This window comes from Clinocottus analis, unplaced genomic scaffold, assembly GCF_023055335.1.
Source record: "Clinocottus analis isolate CAN_PGR_092001 unplaced genomic scaffold, fCliAna1.0.p SCAF_1, whole genome shotgun sequence".
Classification (NCBI taxonomy): domain Eukaryota; kingdom Metazoa; phylum Chordata; class Actinopteri; order Perciformes; family Cottidae; genus Clinocottus; species Clinocottus analis.
In genome coordinates, this window is record NW_027175820.1 from 7,847,501 (window position 1) to 7,869,323 (window position 21,823).

Here is a 21,823-nt window from a genome sequence, read left to right on the forward strand (position 1 = left end):
CTCTGTGCCGCTTGCGTTTCAATTTCTTGTCAAACCAGTAACAAGAGGCCTGGACCAGCTCCAAGGAGGGAGCCGAGAGGAGAGTGATTCAACAACCCGCTCTGCCTCTTGCAGAATTACGTAAGACAAGTGAACACATGGAGCTCCCTCCCTCCTGACAGATTACGCACGCTGCTGGTCCAAGTGACGCGGACATTCACCCACGCGCTTATTTATCGGTTCTAGGAAGCAACACCACACCCACACCCACGGAAATTAAAACTAAATGCCGAACTAAGAGGAGCTGCGCCCCGCGCGTTTGAGCCCCGCGCACGGCTGCGTTTCAAGCCCACAGATATTCGGCCAAAATCCGGCTTTTTTGCACGCGCTGCCAGCTTCTGTCGTACCTGTTAGAATTTAGGTGAGTAGTGCGCGTGCTTCAGCAGCAGACCGTGACTTACCAGAAGTGAACCGTGTGTTTCCCGTACGGCTCGTTGACTTTAGGACGTGCGGCGAGGTGCGGACGCGCTGATGGACCAAGCCAAATGAGGAAGACGACGACGATGATGATGATGATGATGATGGTGAAACCATGCACGCAGCAGACACAGTACGGCAGGAGTCCCATCCAGCGCGTGCAGCCTCTCCCTGGGCAACGTGTGCCCAGGGAGAGGGGCAGGGCACACAACCCCGAAGGCAGTCTGGAGCTACACGCACACACATACACGTATACACACATGCACGTATACACGCACACATCAACGAAACCTATCGTGGAAAAATAGATTACACAGTTGAAAGCACACAAAACAAGAAAGTACACACGTGATCACGTCATGACAGAAGAATATAGCGAGTCTCACTGCAGCACGTGAGGTGCGCAGGGGGCTAATTAGGCTGCTTTAAAAGGACATCCTGGAAATGTCTGTCATTTTAATCAAAAACGTCACGTGTTTCTGATCAAACAATCAGCTTGTGGTATTAAACTGGTATGACTGAAGTATTGTGTTTATTTCTGAACTCCGTGGGTCCTGTCTGGGTTCTCCGGCTTAATTACCCATAGATGTGACTGTGAATGTGAATATATATATATATATATATATATATATATATATATATATATATATATATATATATATATATATATATATATGTGTGTGTGTGTGTGTGTGTGTGTGTGTGTGTGTGTGTGTGTGTGTGTGTGTGTGTATACATATTGTATGACTGATTGGGTTTATTTCTGAACTTTATGAGCTTATGGAGGACTAAAGATGATATTACAAGAAAAATAAATAATTATTTTTGAATTAATAGCTATAACTTCGTGATTGTGTTTAGGCCAGCAGAGAAGGCTTAGCATAATGATGTACATTTATAAAAAGTGAGATTTCCTCAACTGCGGTCAGAAGCTAACTTTGAAGCTAACCTTTAACATTGTGTTTGTTTCACAGACCTTGTTTTGTTTCTTCAGGAGAATCTGTTTCTTGCAGTTGCTTCTAAAACATAAAGCTTCTCTGCAGGGTCCTAAAACGTTCATGAATCATTTAAAGAGACACAACCTGAGGATCTCAGGACAGGAGGGCTGCCAACGTGTCAGCACTGACTCGTTTGTCTCACAGTAACAGATGCCCGAGGGCTGACTAAAGATTTCTAGAGGCCAACAAGAGACCGCCGACATTAATCCAGTGTTATGGGAGCTTTGTGTTGGACCCGCTGCTCTCTGGTGGCTAAGGTCAATGATTGATGAGGGGCTCTCCCACGCTGCTGGATGACGCGTTAGCTGGCTAGCGTGCTAATTCCACCATGATGTCATGCTCCAGGTAAAGAACACCAAGAAGCGCCACGTGAACTGCTAGGTTGGTCTTTCTTACTTTAACATTCAGGCACACATTAATATTTAATGAATGTACATTAAACCATATTCAAACAAATGTAAATGAGTTCAAAGTTCACATACGGCTTCAAATTAAGAACAAAATATGCTATTGAGCACTTTGATTAGAAACTAAAAAATTTCGCAAGAAATTTTGAAAGTGGGGCTACTACTGCCGTAAGACGTTGCAATATATAGCTTTTGTTTATTACGCCCGTCTCTCCTCCAAAACACTTGAGTTGGTTTGTGTGTTAAACTGATTGGCTGACATGAAGCACCTGTGTGCTCTTGTCGTCACGGTGACCAAGTGACAGCCAGCAGACTGATTAGAGGCAGACTGGACTGTGGACTTAAGGAAACAAACTACTGAACGTCCTGAACACACGCGAACGTATATGAAATATCATACCACCTTATTAATGATCACAGTGTTGACAACTACACAATATAAAACACACGTAAACGTGCATGCCACCATAATAATTGTGTAACACAAAGCTAACTTCATGCTAGCAATCAATTTAACTTCTCTGTCTCTCCACTTTGTTCTCGTGACCGTAATTACACACACATGCGCGCGCACTTAGACACACGCACACACAGTCAGCCATTTTACTGTGTGTGTGTGTGTCTTTGTGTCTGTTTTTTGTGTGTGTGTGTCTGTTTGTGTGTGTGTGTCTGTGTGTCTGTTTGTGTATGTGTGTCTGTTTGTGTGTGTGTACGTGTGTCTGTTTGTGTGTCTGTGTGTGTGAGACAGACATAGAGAGAGACAGAAGTCATTTGCGTTGTGTGTGCGTGTATAAGTGTCTGTGTGTCTGTTAAACTGCCCTAATGAGAACACCTGTGGGTTGCTAGATCAAAGGTTGCCATAGTGATGACTTCAAAGGTCTTCAGTTATATAGATTTACATGAAGTAAATGCTGGTGAATACCTATCGAAACCCCCCACAAAAAAGATACTTTAAAAGCCCCTATTGCTTTGATATCGCATATAGAGCGTTAGGAAGACTTGATTCACAGATATTGTGACTGGTGAGTCTGTACAATAAAACTTGTGTCTGTACGGGCGATTTACAAATCAGGTACGAGCTTCAGGGAAGACGTGGTTTTGGAGGGAGATTTAACATGGCGGCGGATGGCAGAGCGAGGTGGACTTGCTCTCACAATCAGTCTGATTTCAACACATCTGAGTCTGTTGGATTCCTATCGACCGCAGTTTACGACAGAAGACAAGATTTCCAACGTTTCTATCCAACAATGGTGTATGAAGAGTGAACATTGTGGGAGTAAAGACAAAATAAGTTTTATTTTTTCAAAAGTTTCTGTCGCTGCCTCTCACTCTGTCAGTTGCTGCTCCACTCGGCCAGGCAAATCTCTTAGAAAAGTCATAGTTCACAATTCCCGTGCAAGCCGCACGTTTTGATGTATTTTTGACAAATGTGAAACCCTGCGGGAGGAGTAGCGGTGCAAAGTTTTGCTATAAGAAGAAAAAGGCGTAACTAGAAAGAGCATTTCCTGCAGAAAATGCGTTGGAATGCAAAAAGCTGAAGCTTATAGCTGAAATATTTGAAAGAAATAGCTGAATATAGCTGAACATAGTGGAATATAGCTTAAATTAGCTAAATATATTTGAAAATGAAAGAATAGCTGAATATATGTGAAAATAGCGGAATAGATGAATATATAAATAAATAGCAAATAATTACTGAAAATATAGAAAAGGCAAAATACCTGCTGAAAAAAGTGACAGTTCAAAATAATTTAATTAAACTGTTGAAAATCCTTGTTGTTTAAATGCATGATTGGAAAAGTTGAAAGGAAAACTGCATAATCTAAATCAGGGGTGTCAAACATACGACCCGGCCCGCCAGGGTGTCAAGTCTGACAGAAGAAAAAGTTATTTTTTTTTTAAATCAAGGTTAGCCATAGGTGGGAATTGAACCACTGATCTTCTGCTTCTAAGACATATTTGCAAACCATTGATCCACAGGTGCAGTTAGTTAGACTCATGATATTATTGAGTTGTAGACTATCTACAAAACCATCTGTTAATTAAACCTCAGAATGTGAACGTCAGTGAAGCTGTTAATCCTGATGTCTGTAAACAAAATGACCTGCACATGCGCGCACACACACGAATGTGCAAGCGACAATAATAACACGTAGCGCGGCCGTTCGCGCACCTGCACGCCCGTTAACGTGCGCGGCTGACGGTCGAGGGTAATGGATGAGGGGTAAGGGATGGGGGATAAGGGTAAGGAATGAGGGAAGGGAGTGATGGATGCGGGGTGAGGGATGGGGAGAAAGAGGCGGGTTTGGTGCGCCGGTTGAGGCGGATATGGTATGCCGGTTAAGGCGTACGGCCACTGTTGGCCTCAGGAGAGTAGAGACTTTGGGTGGGGGCTGTCTCCTGGTAGCTCTGCGGTTCAGAGTCCCAAAAAAGACGGCTTGTGCAGACAGGTGCCGGTAAGTATTTCTGCTGTCGCTCGGGTTGGAGCGGATGTAGCGGCGGTAGGAGCGAAGGTACGCGGGGGAAGACCTACGGTCGAGCAGTTGATGACATCAACGTGGATTCCCTGGCTCGAAGCTGTGGAGGCGACGCCGGAGCGGAAGGGATGGCCTGAGTACAATCCAGGGGTATTCCGGATCTCGATGAATCCGGCAAGGTGGTGGCGTCCGAGTTGCATGATGTCTAGATAGCGTAAACGTCCTTCGTTAATTATGTCTGAGCTGCGCTGTTGTCTGAGTCGAAAGTTGAGGTCTTTTTGGACCATTTGTGCCCCCAAAAGACGGCTACTACTATCGGAAACAATTCGAAAATTGGGGAGGAGGGGGTCAGGGAGGGCTCTGCGTCTGTGAAGAGCTGGATGTCTTCTGGTCTGGTGACGTGGTCGTCGTAGCAAAGGAGTTTCAGCTCAGTTTTGCGATGGAGTGAGGGGGGTGCAGTGGTTTGGTGGGGTGGGAGTGGGAGGTGTGGGGGGTGGCTGGTCTGGAGTTGATGAAGGTCGGGGGTGCTATGTACAGGTGGTGGGGTTACGGGTGTGAGGAGCAGGGGGGGTAGGCAGGGGCACAGTAAGGGTGCAAGTGGCTGCCGGGTGTGATAGTGCACCGCAGAGCTCGCAGTTTAAAGAACGCTGAGCTGCGAAGACTCGACAGTAGAGCTCGGAGTCTAGTGCACCCCAGTAGGTGTCCTGGTTAAACTGCTTCACGCGGCCGGCGGCTTCTACGGCGAACAGAGTGTGAGCCGGTGCCACCGAAGCGCAGAGCTAGGTCTAGTATGAGAGTCAGGTAGTCATCGAGCTCTGGCGTCCGGCTGGGAGGGCGGTGCAGATGACGTCTCGGTAAAGGGAGAATGCGTAGGCGAACTCTGTCGTGGTGAGGGCGGCTGTAGCTCAGCAGGATGAGTGGTCGTCCCGTTACCTGTAGCCGGTTCGATCCCCAATCCCCCCACAGTTCACACGTCGAAGTGTCTCTGAGCACGACACTTAACCCCTCGTTGCTCTCCGGGCACATCACAGGGCAGCCCACTGCTCCTTAATCAAGAATGGGTCAAATGCAGAGAAGAATTTCCCCAAGGGGATTAATAAAAGTGTATGTATGTTTGAGCTCCTTAGACCGGATGGGGAGGGTCTGTTTTTGTTTGAAGGGGCCGAAAACAGTGAGCAATTCTCTCAGAATATGGGGGTTGCATGTAGACGGCAGGATGAGCTCAGCGAGATCGATGTAGTTACCAGTGAGGATCTGCTGCCCGAGGGTGTGTGACAGTGGGGAAGGTCGGGTGGATGCAGGCAGGACGGAATGAAGCTGGGTAAGGTCTCTCTCTCTCTCTCTCTCTCTGTCTTTTGCTCTGCCTCTATCGATCTATCTATCCATCTGTCTGTCGGTCTGTCTCTCTCTCTGAATAATTTCTGCTTCCATAATTTGATTTTTACAGCCACTTAGACTCTAAAGTCTAGAATTAACCTTTGAGTTTGTGTGTTGTTTTTTTTTAACAACACATGAGCCATTTAAACAATTATCAAGCATAATTAACAACCAAACTACAGTAAGAAGCAAGATTTTGGTGTCTCAAAGGTCTGAAAGGACAAAGCGACATTATGAACGGATGTGAATGTAAAATGCAAGCGGCTCTAGCTAGTGTGTATCACACAGGAAGATGACATCTGAATTCCTAATCCTCCCCACAAAGCCCCTATTGGTTTAGCTGTTACAGCCATCAACACCAGATATGAGTCAAGGCGCCTGGAATGTAAGTAAATGATTGTCGTCAAACCACGTCCACTTTTTTTAAAGATTTCGATGGATCACATGCAACATGATATAAATATAAAACATCACATGAAACCTTCGTGAGATTTGTTCCACTTGTAAACTCTGAAAACATAAAACTAACCGTGGCCTTCTGCAGATCAAAGCACAAGTCTTTTAGGAAGTGTTGGCGTGGGCGGCGTGCAGCAATCCATCAACTCTGGACTTCTCTCGAGGCCATAAATTGAAAGCTTTACAACAATTCCAGGAAAATTCGGGAGTGTGCAGTGAATTCTTTTGAGTGATTTTCTTTATGTGAGATGTCTTGGACAAAAGACTGAAGAGTTTCAACTCAACAGTTCTGAAAAGGTTCTTGCTGTTGAAACGACTATTAAATCATGCAAATACTGAATCATATTTGCACTAACTCCTGCAGTCACTTGGACTGCTCTTGAGCAGGAAGTGTGTTGGATGTTGTCTCCTTAATGGTTCCATGAAAAGAGCTTTAGTCCACATGGCTGTTTAAATTAATTAATCACATTAATATATATTTTTATAATGTTTTCTCCAATGTTTTGACTGCAGCTCTTTTAATTGTATGAGCTCATTATGTCATCTTCTTCTTCTGAAACCTGTGATTTAAATGTTTGTAAAATGTTGTAGAAATATAGATATTTAAAAAAAAAACAACTTCTTTACGTCACTCGTTTTTCTGGTATTTTTACTTGAGTAACCGTCGATAGTTTGATAGAATTGGCAGAATCTACAATATTCAACTCAGCAGTCCACTGTTTGTTTACTGTTGTTCTGTTCACAGAACCTTTGCACCAGTTGGCTTGTCTGGTTTGTCGTGCTGGATGATTGAAAGCTCAAATATGAAGTGTCCTTGAGCGCCCTGCCCTCCCTGCTCACACACACACACACACACACACACACACACACACACACACACACACACACACACAGAAAGAAATCAGTAAATGTAGTGAAATGCAAAAAACAAACAAATCCTCAGTACCCTACAAGTTCTTGTATCTTACTTCCCAGAAGCCAAAAGGGGAGAGAGAGGCTGTTTGATTACGAGCCATTAGTCTCTGGGTAAGTTATAAAATGTAGATCAATTATTCTTTTTATTGGGCATCAACCTTTACGTTTAAGTGCATGTTGTCATAAAAAACATGACTTTGAGCATAAGTCTCTAAATGTCAAAAAGAATAATCATTCTTATAGAGGTTGCTCAACGGCACGTGGAGTCAATATCAGAAAATACAGATGTTCTTCACGTTCAGGCTAGTTTAGTGGCTCTGGAGCTCATTGTGGTTAAACATTGTGCAACAGTGATGCTTGTTACCAAGAGAGGTTAGAAAAAGACGTATGTTTACATCCCGACATGCTTTATCACTCAAACACATCATACGGACCCTTCTGTCACTTCTCTCTTTTCAAGTTTTTCCTCCTGAGTGCAGTTAGTCACAATGTGGGCTCAACTGTGGTTTTGTAATCATTAAATCAAGCATTACCTTGGTGGTCGTTTTTGATCCGACGACGCTGCTGTAAATACTTCTGTTATTGTTTGATCTTCCCTGGCTGTTCACTCAACTCAACCTCAAACACTCGAAGACAACACAAGGACGTGACCTCAGCGTCCTCAGCAGCACAGCGCTCTGAACTCAAAGTGCTCCGAGCCAGCGGGTTGAGAGAGAGTGTGAGAGTGAGAGTTATCATCCTGCTTCGTGTTTAAAAAACACCCTGTAACAAGCTGAAGCTCAGGCCTGAACATGTACGCAGAAAAACAGCTTGAATGGATTTAATGTTGACAGAGGTGGAAAGTACATTTACTGTAATGTGAATTTAGCGTTATGTTAACTTAGTGTAAGGGTAACTTAGCACAATGTTAACTTAGCGTAACGTTTATTTAGACTAGAGTAATGTTAGTTAAAGACGGAGAGCAGACTACTCTTTCTTTTTACTCCTCTGTTGTAACACATGAATATCTTTACATTGACGATAGCTGTTTGCTTAATTCATGTTTAAAATCTTTTAAAAGTGGTCATTAAGAGGTAGCATAGAAAGCTATTTTGGAGCCAACTTTGACTTGTCAATTAATTCTTGGTACAACACATTATATTATCTTGAAGAACAAATTATTTATTTATTCATGTGTATTAATATTTCATTCTATTTTGTATGTGCAATGATGTGAACTCAACATTTTAAAAAAAAAACCTTTTTGTTGACTTTACATTTGACTTGCCTTAACTGGTTGAATACTTATAATAATTAATTGTAAGAGCAAGCGTTACGCCATTCATACATGCTGCAGCCTGACAATGGTCACACAAGGCTTCTGCTGTCAGTTCAGCTTCAATCACTCCACACAAAAAAAAAGATCCCCTAATTTCACTTAATCTTTTCTGGGAAAAACAAAACGTGACTCTCGGGACAGAAACCGTTTGAACTCTCTTCGTTTGACCTGAAGAAGGCAGCCAGCTGTGCTATAGGTCTGCACCACTGAGGTATGCCGCTCTGCATACATATTACATGAGGTTTTGTTCACAGCTCTGGTCGGTGTCCAAATTGTCCTCAGGAAACCCAACATCCTGCCGCTGACATAAGGCGGTTTATTGCGCCACAACATGCGCCCTGTAGCCGCAGACCAGATGGAACCAACAGGACTGATCCAGATCCACAGAGATGGCTGGTTTTATTTTATTTTTCACAAGCCTTTTCATGACAGCAGCTATTACTTTGTCAAGACACACCGTTCTTCTTTTGATTGCTCTGTGTGTGTGTGTGTGTGTGTGTGTGTGTGTGTGTGTGTGTGTGTGTGTGTGTGTGTGTGTGTAGTGACGAGTCAAACTAATCCAAACACCACCTTACATTTCTTTTGATGAGCCACTGCTCTCTGTGCTGCAACTCTGTCAGTTGGTAGAAATGAAGGTAATTTAAGTCCCGTTCACACATGCAGACCGTTGGAGTCACGTGTAAATGAGAGCAGGGATCGATATGCACAGAAATCTTATCTGTCATTTTCTATAAACAACCAGAAGAGTCACCCCAGAGAATGCACAATGTTTTGTTTCTACCTTTCATTGTCTTCAGGTTCTGAGGAGCAGAGTGTGACAACGTCGACAAGGATCATGTCAATATTACAGCTTGCCTTTTGATATATATATATATATATATATATATATATATATATATATATATATATATATATATACACACACACACATACATATATACACATATATATATAATTATAATTATATAAGAGTACATTTCATGTTTTTTTTAATTAAAATAGCGTTCAAAGAATATATTAGTAATGTTGTCAAACAATGAATAAAATAAGAACAAGTTAACCGTGAAATTTTATATGGTGAGCTTTAATTTTGTGTGAAGACTTTCTTTCTATTACACTCTTAGACATGTTCTCTTTTTAGAAATCAAAGACATTAAAGGGATTTCTGAACATTATTTATCATGCAATTTATGTTTTCACTTGGTTTCACATAGAAACATAAACATACATTGTATTTGTGCTTTAATTAAATGATGGTCAGAAGTGACTTTAAAGCTGCTGGTTTCTCTTACAGCTTCCATAGAACCGTGATGGTGAAGAAACCACCGGCTCAAACAAACTCTGCTATTTTTTTAAATTATAAGGACCATAGTGGAGGACTTATTGCTATCTAGTGGTGAGGTCGCAGATTGCTCCCAACTGTAACTTCTTTTATGTGCCAAATGTGCATGACAGAGAGAGCTAGTGTTTGGTCTGGCCGTTCTGGCCTACTGTAGAAACATGGCCACCGGCTGTGTGCATGTCGATATGAACGGCTTATTCTAAAGTAATGAAAACACTAAAGAAAACACATGCTTATTAATATTATATTACATTTCTGCAAATTCTTCTGTTTACAGTATTTCTATATTTATTTATAGATAAGTCAAGCGTGTTTCTCTGCAACTACTTCAACATTCATTGAATAAATACAGTCAATACATTTCTACTGTTCATCTCCACATGCAAACTGAAACAAACAGCGTGAGGAGAACAAGTGTCCAGCTGAGACCTGAAAAGACAAAAAAAGCACATACTTATTTTTGGTTTGTTCACAGCCTGAATGTGAAGTCAGACTATCAGTATATATATTTGGGCTGGGCAATCCTTTAACGGGGACAATTATTTGATCATGCGTTAACTGCACTTTTTTATTTTTATTTTTTTGATTGGCAGGGGCTTATCACTGCTGCACACAGGTGCTGCACTTTAAATCTCTCCCAGACGGCGTAGTTCAGACCTGGGCGTCTTACGGTTCTCCAAGTCCGGCCCGTGTGAGGACAATCAAAAATAGAAAAAATAAAAATAAGATGCACGTCATAAATACAATACAACAACACTGCAATCACTTTAAAGACGATTTATATACGTGTGCGAGCACTTCCGTAGCCTCACCGATAGGGAGTGTTGACGACTTGCCGACTTGAGCCTGGCATGAAAGCAAGTATTGGTATGTAGTTTCTGTTTTTAGCGCACAGCAGTGCTGCCGCGAGCCGCTCTGCCTCACAAAGCTCAGGCTATCAGTCTACCGGCAGGCTCGTATTGCAGGCTCCAAGTCCAGATTGAACATTAATCGCGCATGCGCAAAGCTGCCGCTGATCCTATTGTTAATTCTCTTTGGATCGACCTACAAGAGGACAAACATTCTTAGAGGTGAAGTTCAACAAATCCAGACCCTCTCTCAGTGGCCCAATCCCAATCTCCACCCTTACGGACTCACGGACTTTGAGGCGCGCTCCCGCGAGGTCCTTGAGGGTTTAGGGGTGTCCCAGTGTTACATCGTGGAGTGCCTGAGGGCTCTGTGGCAGACATGTTGAGCCAGAGATGTTTGAACCAGTGAATAAAAAGAATAAAATAAATACATAATTGTACACAATATTTTTAATATAGTCACGTGATGTTGCAGTAAATGCTGTCCCATTCATATTCACACCAGGTCAAGCCCTCACAGCCTCTCACACTCAACCATTTAGCAGCTGACGTCAGTGAGTGACTGAAGGTTCAGGACTTGAGGGTTTAGGGTGGAGATTGGGATTGGGCCAGTGATACCTGTCAGCTTCTCCTTCACATCTCCACCTCATTCAACCAGACTTCATTGCACTTGTTCAAGCCAACACAGACTGGACTTTTCTCACTGAGAAAGAAAAACTGAACTGAAAACATGAAAAGCACTTATTGCTTTTGTATAAAGTTATTTAATTGCTGGTCTTTGACATACATCTTTAAGGTAAGTAACAGACTGAACATGGACAAAAGAAGGAGTGGCTTGTCCCTAATGTGGACCCTTACTACTGAATAGACTGTTTTATGTTGTTTTCTTGATAAAATACAAATGTATTCTGGTTCCTGTCCATAAAAAATAGAAACTGATTTATATACTGTTATTAACTTACTGTTGCTCCAGATTGCCTGTTATATTGTTCTGATAACATTACTTAAAAATAAATCGGCAATACACTAGTTTTTACTTCATTATTGAATTTGGCTAAATTTGTTTAAGTTTGCCCAATCCTAATACATATATATATATATATATATATATATATATATATATATATATATATATATATATATATGTGTGTGTGTGTGTGTGTGTGTGTGTGTGTGTGTGTGTGTGTGTGTGTGTGTGTGTGTGTGTGTGCTTCATGTAAACTCACCTAACTGATTCCCTCCACTCTTTGGTGCTGAGGTGATCAACTCTAGAAAAAACAAACACTTCCTGTTACCTCAGCGCTCACACCAACGTCCCCTCCTCCGCTCACCTCACCTATCACACTTACCTGACATCCTAGTCAGCTCCACGCTGTAATCAGAGAACTCGTGAGGTTTGCTCACAGAACAGACGTGTGCCCCAAAGTCCTGAGCGTGGACGTGTTGAATGGTGAGCGTGATGTTGCCGGGCCTATAGGCGACTGCGTACCCCGCTGTGCAGTTCCGGTAGGCCCTGTGTTTGATGTAGTGGCACAGCAGCTCGTTGCTGGGACTCCTCCACTGAACGGACAACTGGGAGACGTGAGCGTGGTCCTCATAGTGGTACGAACACAGCAAAGTGACTCGCTGACCAGGCTGGCAGAGCACTTTCACAACACTGCCTGGAGACGGAAGGAAGGTCAGAGAGGTTATTTGTGGAGACGCTTTTTAATAGCAGCAAAATGTACTTAAAGTACTGAAAGCTACAATAAAGAAATCTAATTTTGTGTTGATTCTGGTGTCCCCATATGGACTAAAGTAATAGTGTCTTCGAGCACCAGAGTTCCTTTTAAAAAAAATCTTATTTTAGAGCAGCAGGGTCCTACAGTCTCAGTCCTGGTTCGGGTAGTACAGTAAACAGTAAAATATGTATCTCTGAGATGTAGTACAATAAAAAGTATAATATGTATCTCTGAAATGTAGTATAGTCAAAGTACAATGTTTATCTCTGAGATGTAGTACAGTAAAAGTACAATATGTATCTGTGAGATGTAGGACAGTAAAAAGTACATTATTTACTTCTGACATGTTGTGGGTAAGTATAACGTTGCATACAATAGAAGTAAAGTACCTTAAGCTTTACTCAAGTATGGTACTTGAGTAAATGTATTTTTCTTTACAGAATAACTCCATTGAGCCCGTTATACAGATCCATAGATTGATCTAAAATAAGTCTCTGTTTGCATGTTGAATCACACCTGATTCTTCGTGTCATTGAACGCACCTTCTCCGACCCAATGGGACAGGACCAGTCCGAGGTACAGAGCCGTCCCCGTCTGGTTCAGAGGTGTTCTTCTCATTTGGTGACTGGTTAATAACTCCACAGGTCTGAACATATGAATATTGTTCGGGGGAAATTTCAACAACTTTTCAGCACCAAGTCCAAAGCCGACGGTCTCACTTTTGCTTTCAGTGATATCCGATTACAAGCTGCATCTGTGGTCTCAAGGCAGCGCGAGACTCCTGTCTTTGTGCTTCATCACGACTTAGCGACCAGAAGAGTCTTATTGGTGTGTTTTACAGGATGAGTCAACAGAAACAGACACAGTCACCGCCACGAGATGGCCGAATCATTTTACGGCCATTCAATGAGAATCAGAGAGGTCGTCCTCGAAGTCGAACCCCGAACCGACAAAAATAAAAGCGACAAAATGCAACGTAAAAGCAACCACAGAAATGAGGAGAAGATTTCAGACGGCTAATTAGGTTGAGCAAAAAAATCACAATGGAGGTCCATTTAATAGCTTTCTGGAGTTTTAATTCCTTTACTTAGTCGCTGCCTTGTAAAAAAAAAAAAAAAAAAAAAAAGGCATGCATCTCTAAAAAATTTTAGCTCTGTGAAGGCGCAGTTTCCGGGGAATCAATGCAAAACTTAATAGAAACGTGCGCGGAACATGTTATTAATGTTGCACAGCAGTGGACCGTTTCCAATAAAGTAAGCACGGATAAAGCATGAATATGATACTGCTGCGAGACCGCTGCCGGTCGAGCACGTCCCCTGCGTCACGTACTCTCTCCAGCGTCTCAGTGTCTCTGCAGAACAGTGCAGTGTGCGTGTGACATTGTCCTGACAGCCATCCGCACAGTGCCGCTGCTAGCCATTTTGGTGCCCTAAGCCTAACTTCTTCATGGTGCCCCCACCCCGCCCTCCCTATCGGCGAAAAGTTTGTTTGTGCCAGTTTAAAAGTTCATTAACACCAAACCAACACACACTGTACATTTGAAAGTGCAAATTTCTTCACACATACATTACATTAAATAATAATATGTACAAACAAGAATAGTCAATATTCTTAGATAAAAGAAACATTTAGAGGTCGAAAAGTCACAACAGCTTAAACACACATTCATGTAAAGTGCAAAATCCTCTTTGACCAAATTATTAAAATAAAACAAAGACATACTTTTTGAGAGAGCCATAATGCTATTCTGTATGGAGCAAGCATTTCCACCAGTTTTGGGAGGCTCTATAGAGGCACACGTCTGCATTTCTTTGCTGCAAAATCACTAATTAGGTCATCATTTGAGCTTCTGAGCCACTTCACCACTGATGCTGCTGACAGAAAGACCACGTAGACGTCCTGCCCCGATGTTTTAATGAGCTTTAGTTTTGAACCACGTCCCTCAGCAGAGGCGACTGTAACAGGGAGAGTCAAGACGCCAGGCTCCAGGGCGCAGATTACACCTGTTTCTGTTTTCACGGATACAAATAAAATCCGTGATTTCAATACGCGCCTCGCGCCGGACAGCTCCAGTCCCTCCAGTCCGGCTGCCTCGCGCGGCGCGTATTTGGCGTCCCCCCCATTCCCCCCCCCCCCCCCCCCCCCACACACACACACACACCACCACCACTCCCTCCCCCACCCAGTCCCCGTCTCGTCCCCTGTCCACCCGTCAACGGCTCCCGGGGGACATATGTCGCTCTTGTCTGTCTTCACAACTTGAGAGCCCTGCTAACATTAGCAATAACGTCAGCTAGTTTGAGGTGTATGCATAAGCATTACATTAGCAGCGCACAGTTCCCGTGTTTAACAACGATTAAGCATGGACTGACCTGAAGAGATGCACGGGCATCATCTTACAGTTTCTTTCTTTTCCTTTTTTTCTGACTCTGACTGCCGTTATCGACACTGAGCAGGGCACCACGGCGAGCGTGGGAAGTTGAATGTGTAATTGTTTTTAAAATAATGTTGTTTTTTTGGATTTATACTGTTTCCGTTCAAAAACAAAAAATACAAAATAAAATAAAATTCAACCACTGACATTCTCTCGGCTGCTGCAGTAGCTTCCTCTCATCTTCCTCCCTCTCCTCCTTTTGAAGGAATATTAATTATGCTGTGGATGACAGGATGAACGTAAAATGAACTTTTAAATTGTGAGGCTGTCACATGTACTAAACAACATGAACCCCTAGGTGGGGGTAGAGGTGAAATATCCCGCACCTGATGGACAGGCACACACTTTGGTTAAAACGTTCATGGGTTTACGGGTCATAAACTTTGGCGACTCCTGACTTCTCCTCTGTAACAAGTCCATGAGGTTCACGTTTGTGGTTTTTAGTTAAATGTCTCAGCAGCATATATCGCCACAGGATTGGAAACACATAATCATGTTCCCAGCTGAGTAAATTGTATAAACGTTGGCAATCTAGTTTCCACAAATCAACATGTTAGTTTTGTCCAATACTTACATTTATGACCAAATACTTGCAAAGCTAATGACATGCCCATCAGCCTCAGAAAGCTGAGATGCTAAACATCCGTATACTAACTAAAAGCTTGCTTTTTGACACAGCAGACGGCAGAACCTGGTGGTGAATGTAAATGAACATCCTTCACTTCTCTTGAGCAAGCTAATCATATCCAAAGTGTAAGCGTGAGGAATCTGTCTCTTCGAGTTTCTTTTGAGGTTGTTTCTTCAAAATAAAAATTGATTGGCAATTTAATATTGCTGTAAATGTTTCTCTTGCATTAAGCCACGTGCCTGCAGCCTTAACCAGAAAACACACAGACACACACAGAGATACACACACACACATCACTTTATGTATAGTTTAAGGAGTTAAGTTGTTAAGTTGCGGCAGGCGAATGCTAACGAATGCACAATTAACTTGGAGCGCGGCCTTCCTCTCCAAAAGGACGCCCCAACAAAGAGAGGAGATGCTTTGTGGGCGACAGGAAGGCAAGCCGAAAACACTGGCTTCAGTGTGGCACCGGGAGAGGACAAGAAAGAGGAGGAGGGGAAATAGCCAAAAAAACATGGTGGCATGAGGGGAGGAGTTGTGCTGTAAACAAATACATCACAGCATCCCAGTGCAGCGGCAGGAGGAAGAAGAGGAGTATACAGAGGAGGAGAATGGAGGAGGAATCGCGAGAGGACAGAAGGAAGAGTATAATGGAAGGGAAAGAGGAGGAAGAAGAGGTGGGGGTTAGAGTGTGCAGTGGAGGATAAGGACTTGTGTGGTGGTGATAAGAAGCTTCCTTTGGGCTCAAAAATAAAGAGATTTGTGATGAGAACCCACACAACTCGCATCTCAGTTAAGCAGCTGCATTCTACAAAGTCTACATAATGGGCTGAGAAGGCTTGTATTTTGCCACCAACAAATAGTCACACTTGGTGCATTATGTCCACCCATCTGTTATTTACTGCAATTTCAGGTATTAAGCTTTTGTGGGAAACTTTGTCTAAAAGTAAAAGAAAAAACAGCTAAACACACCTATTCCTGTGAGGTGCTGGCTTCTAAATTGCACGAATACTACTAACTGTGAAACAGATACATATGCAATAAGCAGATAAAGAAAGTATTAAAAAAACAAAATGACACCTACATTTATAAAGGATGAGCTAATAAGGCCTCCAAAAATTGTTAAATTTGAAAGTTATGTAACACTTTTTTGATGCTACAAGGACTTCCAGTTGACACTGTTGAACCTTGCAACCTTAACCTTCCTTACTAGCTCAGATGTTTCTTAGATTTAAATTAAGTAAAAAACCTAAATTACTAAATCACCAGTTTGAAACTAGATAACTGAGAACAGAAAGGACTTTACACACAAACTTAGTATCAAATGTATAAATAGCTAACACAATTTCAGTGATCATAAAATGTGAACATACCCCAAAACTACTACTCCCATGAACTTTCCGAGTTTGAAGAGTATTCCCCAGTCGTCAAGCTCAAGGATAAGGCTGTGACCATGAAGACCAGTGCAAATAGTACGTAGCTGGAAATAAAACCATGGAATTAAAAAAATTAAGGAAAGACTAACTGACTGAGCAAACGCAGACAGTTTATGCACTGTATTTATATATTTCTTGGAGAAAGTCAATCATATATTAAATGGTATGTTGTGAAACCTTACCACAGAATCAGGTTGACTGCATGTTTTGTGACCTCGTTGAGGCCAGTAATCGTCTCTAAAAATAAGTCTGTACATTGTGTGATCATGTTGATAACCTGCCCTAAAATAAAAGACCAGAAAATCAGGCCCAATATGTTGGTGCCAGAAACTCATTAGGAATATTAGTCTGAGAGCGAATAACTCGATAAAATTATCTTCTTAGTGACAAGGGAAAATAGTTACTGTCTCCAGACAAAAACGTTACTCATCCACTCCAATTTTAAACTCAACCATCTCAGTCTTGTGCAATAATTGAAATAAATAGTGTTCAAATTATAAATGTTAGATGGAAAGTGAAGAAATTATTCAAATGCCTTTAATGAATAGCATACCTGTCGATAGCAAGCCAAGATTAAGTTTTCTTGGGCAAGGTTCCTTTGAAAAACACGCAAAAGTCACATTCATCAGCGGGCTTGGAAATTGTTGGCGATTCACTCAAGATATGCGATTTTATCAACGACATGATGTGACATTTGCTGGATGCTTGCAAACACCTGAAATAACAAATAATTTCTGCTGAAGAAAACAATAATGGGTGTGAATTCTGTAGTTTGACATTCCAGCACGATGACTGAAAAACTTGCTGAAGTGTATGTGCGCAGAAACCAGAAATGATGTCAACACATTTTCTTCTAGCAGCTGAATTATGTGTTCTCTCTTTTTATTATTATTTTTTATTCATCATGACCTTCCATGCAAAAAAATATTACAAACGTGTTTGCTATTATTATATCCATCAAGGCATAGGAAAAAGAGGATAAGTCCTCATCTTCTGCATCTTCATTTCTCACGGTATCCGCTCCTGGCTTGATGGACAGAACCAGGATCCACAGTTTCTGCTGGAGCTCTCACTACACAGCAGACATATTGAAATGGAATGAATAGGGATTACTACTGTAAAACATTTTTTAAAAAAAGTTTCAATTGTGCCTTATAAAAAAGTTAGAACGTGCTTTACAGTAAAACGCAAGAAAAAAAATAATTATATAAAACAAACTGGCATCAACATTTGATCAAGGGTGTTTAGCCATCATTAAAAAGCATCATTTTCAAAGTCTTACCTCTCCACTAGGGGGAGTCTCTTATTGCAAACAAATCTTGCAGTTCACTTTCCTCTGACAACCTGTTTACTACAATCATGTCAGCTGGTTAAATCATAAAACAAACTCACTTATAAAATTACTTTGTGGATGTTACAACTGTGTTGATGTGGAAGACGGTACACATTCATCATTCCTACTGGTCCATTTAGTTTGGTGACATCAAATAATTTAATTCAGCCTTGCTACACCCTCTAGCAGCAGTCTAATTAATAATAATTCCACTGAGGTGTTCATTAGCCCTATAGTATTGCTGCCTACATGCTGGCTCACTGAAATATTTATGACCTGTGCACTTTTGACATGTGAAAATGTCTGCAGTGAGTATGTTTTAATAAAATATAGAGAGGAACACATTCATGAAGATCATCATGGAAGAAATGAGTAAATGTGTCACCTAGATGAAGTAGCTGTATTCCCATGGTGACTATTGCTTCTTTGCTTTCATGTATATAATTACAATGTGTTTACACTGTTACAACCATATTGTCTTCATTTTTTTGCCTTCATACAGTAGAGTTTGTTTTAAATAGCACATTTACAAGCTCAAGTTAGAAGAAAAAAGGAAACGTTAAAATGCCATATGCGTTGTCTTTCAATCAAACGGTATATTTCCGAATAAAAACAACGTGGAATATTTCTATTACCCAAAGTCATAGACAGAAGAGTGCTTGAGACAAAGTATGCTGATGCACGTAAAGCAATTTTTGCTGAAATTTCCACCTAGAAAAGAAAAAGTTACGGTCTGCAGACTACAGGTGGAGAGTGAGTAAGGTCATACAATATATGAGTATAACATTAAGGGTAATGTAATGGAAAGTGAGGGAAACACAGTTACAGCATAGGACAGAGCGTTAAATTGTTCTAAAGAACCATAACTTTGTTTGATATCAGTCACTCACTAAATCGTGAGCCAGGATTTTTTATTTAAGCTCGAATGACCTACAACAATTTCAACTCATTGAAACAGTGCTCAGTGTCTAAAGTAAAAATAAATAAAACTAAGTTCAAATCAAAAGAAATAAGGAAAAAAAAATAAGTTCAGAGCCGGTAAAAACACTCTTTCTCTCTTCTGTGGTCCTGCACTAGACTGCCAGGCTCTCTGCCAGGCTCTCTGTCCTCCAGACAGGGTTCCCTGTCCCAACCCCTAAGGGCTGGGACAGGGTGGATAAGATTTTCCTCCTGTTTTAGTAAAGATGCATATTAAGTCTAGTTTTCTCAGAATCTGGTGAAATTCTAATCAGACCGAGATCTGCTGAAAAACTTCTCCTCCTCGTCCTTTTTTCCTCTCTCTGTGCATCACCTCTTGTACCTCACAGACACACTTAACCCCTCCTCCTTTTCTTTAAGGGTCAGTCCTAGATCTTGCATCTAAGGTCAACTGAGGGTTTGTTGCCTAATATGGTCACACTGGCTGCAGGACCCTATTACACAGGAGAGCTTTTTACTTTTACCCATAATATAGAAAAGATTATAAAACATAGCAACTTATAAGATTCTATGCATTTTATACGGTCTAATCACAAACTATGCTTTAAAGACCAAACAGTACATATATTCCTTCAGTGGTTAAAAAGATAATGGTTATACATAAAAATAGAATGGTTATGCATACAAAATCAAAATGGTTATACAAGAAAAAGAAAAAAGTTATATGTTTTTAATGACTACTCTTTTTAACTTTCATAATTTCTCGATCTTTCAACAAAGGAGAACTTGATTGGGGTGGGCTGTGATTCACTGTACGAGGAAACTTCTTCTCCCGTTCGTCTCCATGGTTTGTCTAAACAGAAAAAATAAGTAACTTCAATAAATGTGTTCCATCTTAGGTGGTCACTGACATTGTTGGTGCTAGATATTGTTAGGTCCCGTACTCTTTAAATCACTCCCTCTTTATTACCTCATCCTTTTTCGGCTCATCCTTCTCAACTTTGATCAGAGAGGATGGTTGATCTGGCGCTGGGAGGTAATTTTTGTTGTTAATTGCTTCAAAGAGCTTATCCACAAATGACTGGGTGTCTGAAAGAAGGCAATAATGCAAATAAAGATTATATATGAATCCACAAATAAAATCTGTCAAAAAAAAAAAAACTTGCCAAGGACAACTTTCATGAAGCAGGGGAATTAAATACTTTGTTTGGAGAAATACATCCAAGTGGTTTATACATAGGGCTTTAGGTTACTTCTCAGTTTTGTCTTTCTTCACCAGAGCGACCACATACTCAACAAGGACGAAGGGGTCTGCATCACAGCCGAAAATGTTCAAAGAAAAAAGTGCATAAGAAAAAATATGGAGGTCCATTTCCACCACAAAAAAAGAAGTCATATCAATGAGATAATAAAGTCGAAATTATGAGATAAAAGGTCAAAATGATGAGATAAAAAGTCATAATTATGAGATAAAAAGTCATTATTATGAGATAAAAAAGTCATTATTATGAGATAAAAAATCAATATGAGATAAAAAATTTAAAAATGTCGAAATTATGAGATAAAAAGGCGAAGTTATGAGATAGTAAGAGCGCATGCGCTGCTTGTGCTGTCTTCAAATGTATCTTCATCCCCTCGCCAGTCTAACCATGCAAACTATGCAAGCGTAACTGTTGACGTTTTAGTTCAACAAATAATAGCGTTGCTATTAATGTAGCTGTTGCTGTGTTTCTCAGAGGGGTGACCGGTACCAGAGACTCCACATAGCCCTTAAACCAAGATGTGGCGTCATCACAGTCGTAATGTCCTACTAAGACTAATGCAGTGTTTTGTAAAGTAACACAGATATTGTGCACCGAGTTGTCCTCTGTCGTTTAGACAGGCGCTTTGTGGAAAATGTGTTAGCACAATACCATTTAAGTAGTAGAGAATGAAGAACAACAGTGAGTCTCAAGCATATTGTAGCGACCCTTGGTCAGGAAAGCTATGAGAAGTTATCTTGCTCATTGTGTGGTTTATTTGGGAACAGTACACATGAGCTCCAGCTTAGCCTTGAGTTTGAGTTGTTTGCATTGTTGTACCTGTAACTTAGACCTCTTTTTTTAAATCTCAAAATGACTTTTTATCTCATAATTTCACGGCCAGAGTTAACGCCAGCTGGGTTGACACTGCTTATCTGTTTGTTAGGACAGCCGACATCAGCTAGTGAAACAAACCACTTCGGTGGTGAGTCTTTTGTTTCCCAACATCCAACAAACTAAACCTGAGGGTTTCTTCTCCGTTTAACTTAATGGAGCACCCACGCTTAACTTGGTGGGGGGTGGGTGTCAAAATTGTGTTTTTAGATTGTACCACTGGGAGTCGCCAGAGTAAGAAATATTTAAATCTCACACATCAATGCAATTGTTGACTTTACCAGAACGCCTATCCTCTTTTTACCTGCTAAGGAATCTTGTGACTGTACATGACATGAACTGAAAGTCAGGGTCTCAAGGAATTTAGTTGATTGAAAACAGCATTTTGCATGTTTTGAACATTTATTCAGTGGGCTTATAGTTTTCACTAATTAATTCATTAAACTAATGAACTAGTTTCGACCCATTTCGCCAAGTTGTGGGACCACACGTTGTGGGACCACTTTGTATGACCACTACACATTTTTATTTTTATTATATCTGTATATTTAATATTCTTGTTACTTGTTCATTTTTTATTTTGTTGTTTAATTTATATTACTTGATTTTACCTTTATTTACGTC

At 41.1% G+C, this 21,823-nt stretch overlaps 1 protein-coding gene and 1 long non-coding RNA gene across 2 annotated transcripts in view; one reads left to right on the top strand and one right to left on the bottom strand.

The window, feature by feature from the left end:
- LOC137783886 (uncharacterized) overlaps positions 1 to 759 on the bottom strand; it is an 11,884-nt gene extending 11,125 nt beyond the window's left edge. Inside the window, exon 1 of the mRNA XM_068574232.1 lies at positions 441 to 759. The gene's annotated coding sequence lies outside the window, so the exon portion shown is untranslated. The remainder of the gene's footprint in view (positions 1 to 440) is intronic.
- Positions 228 to 979, top strand: LOC137783903 (uncharacterized). The gene is made up of 2 exons (XR_011077366.1): positions 228 to 400; positions 484 to 979. It is a non-coding gene; the product is annotated as an uncharacterized lncRNA (long non-coding RNA).
- The last annotated feature ends 20,844 nt before the right edge of the window (positions 980 to 21,823 follow it).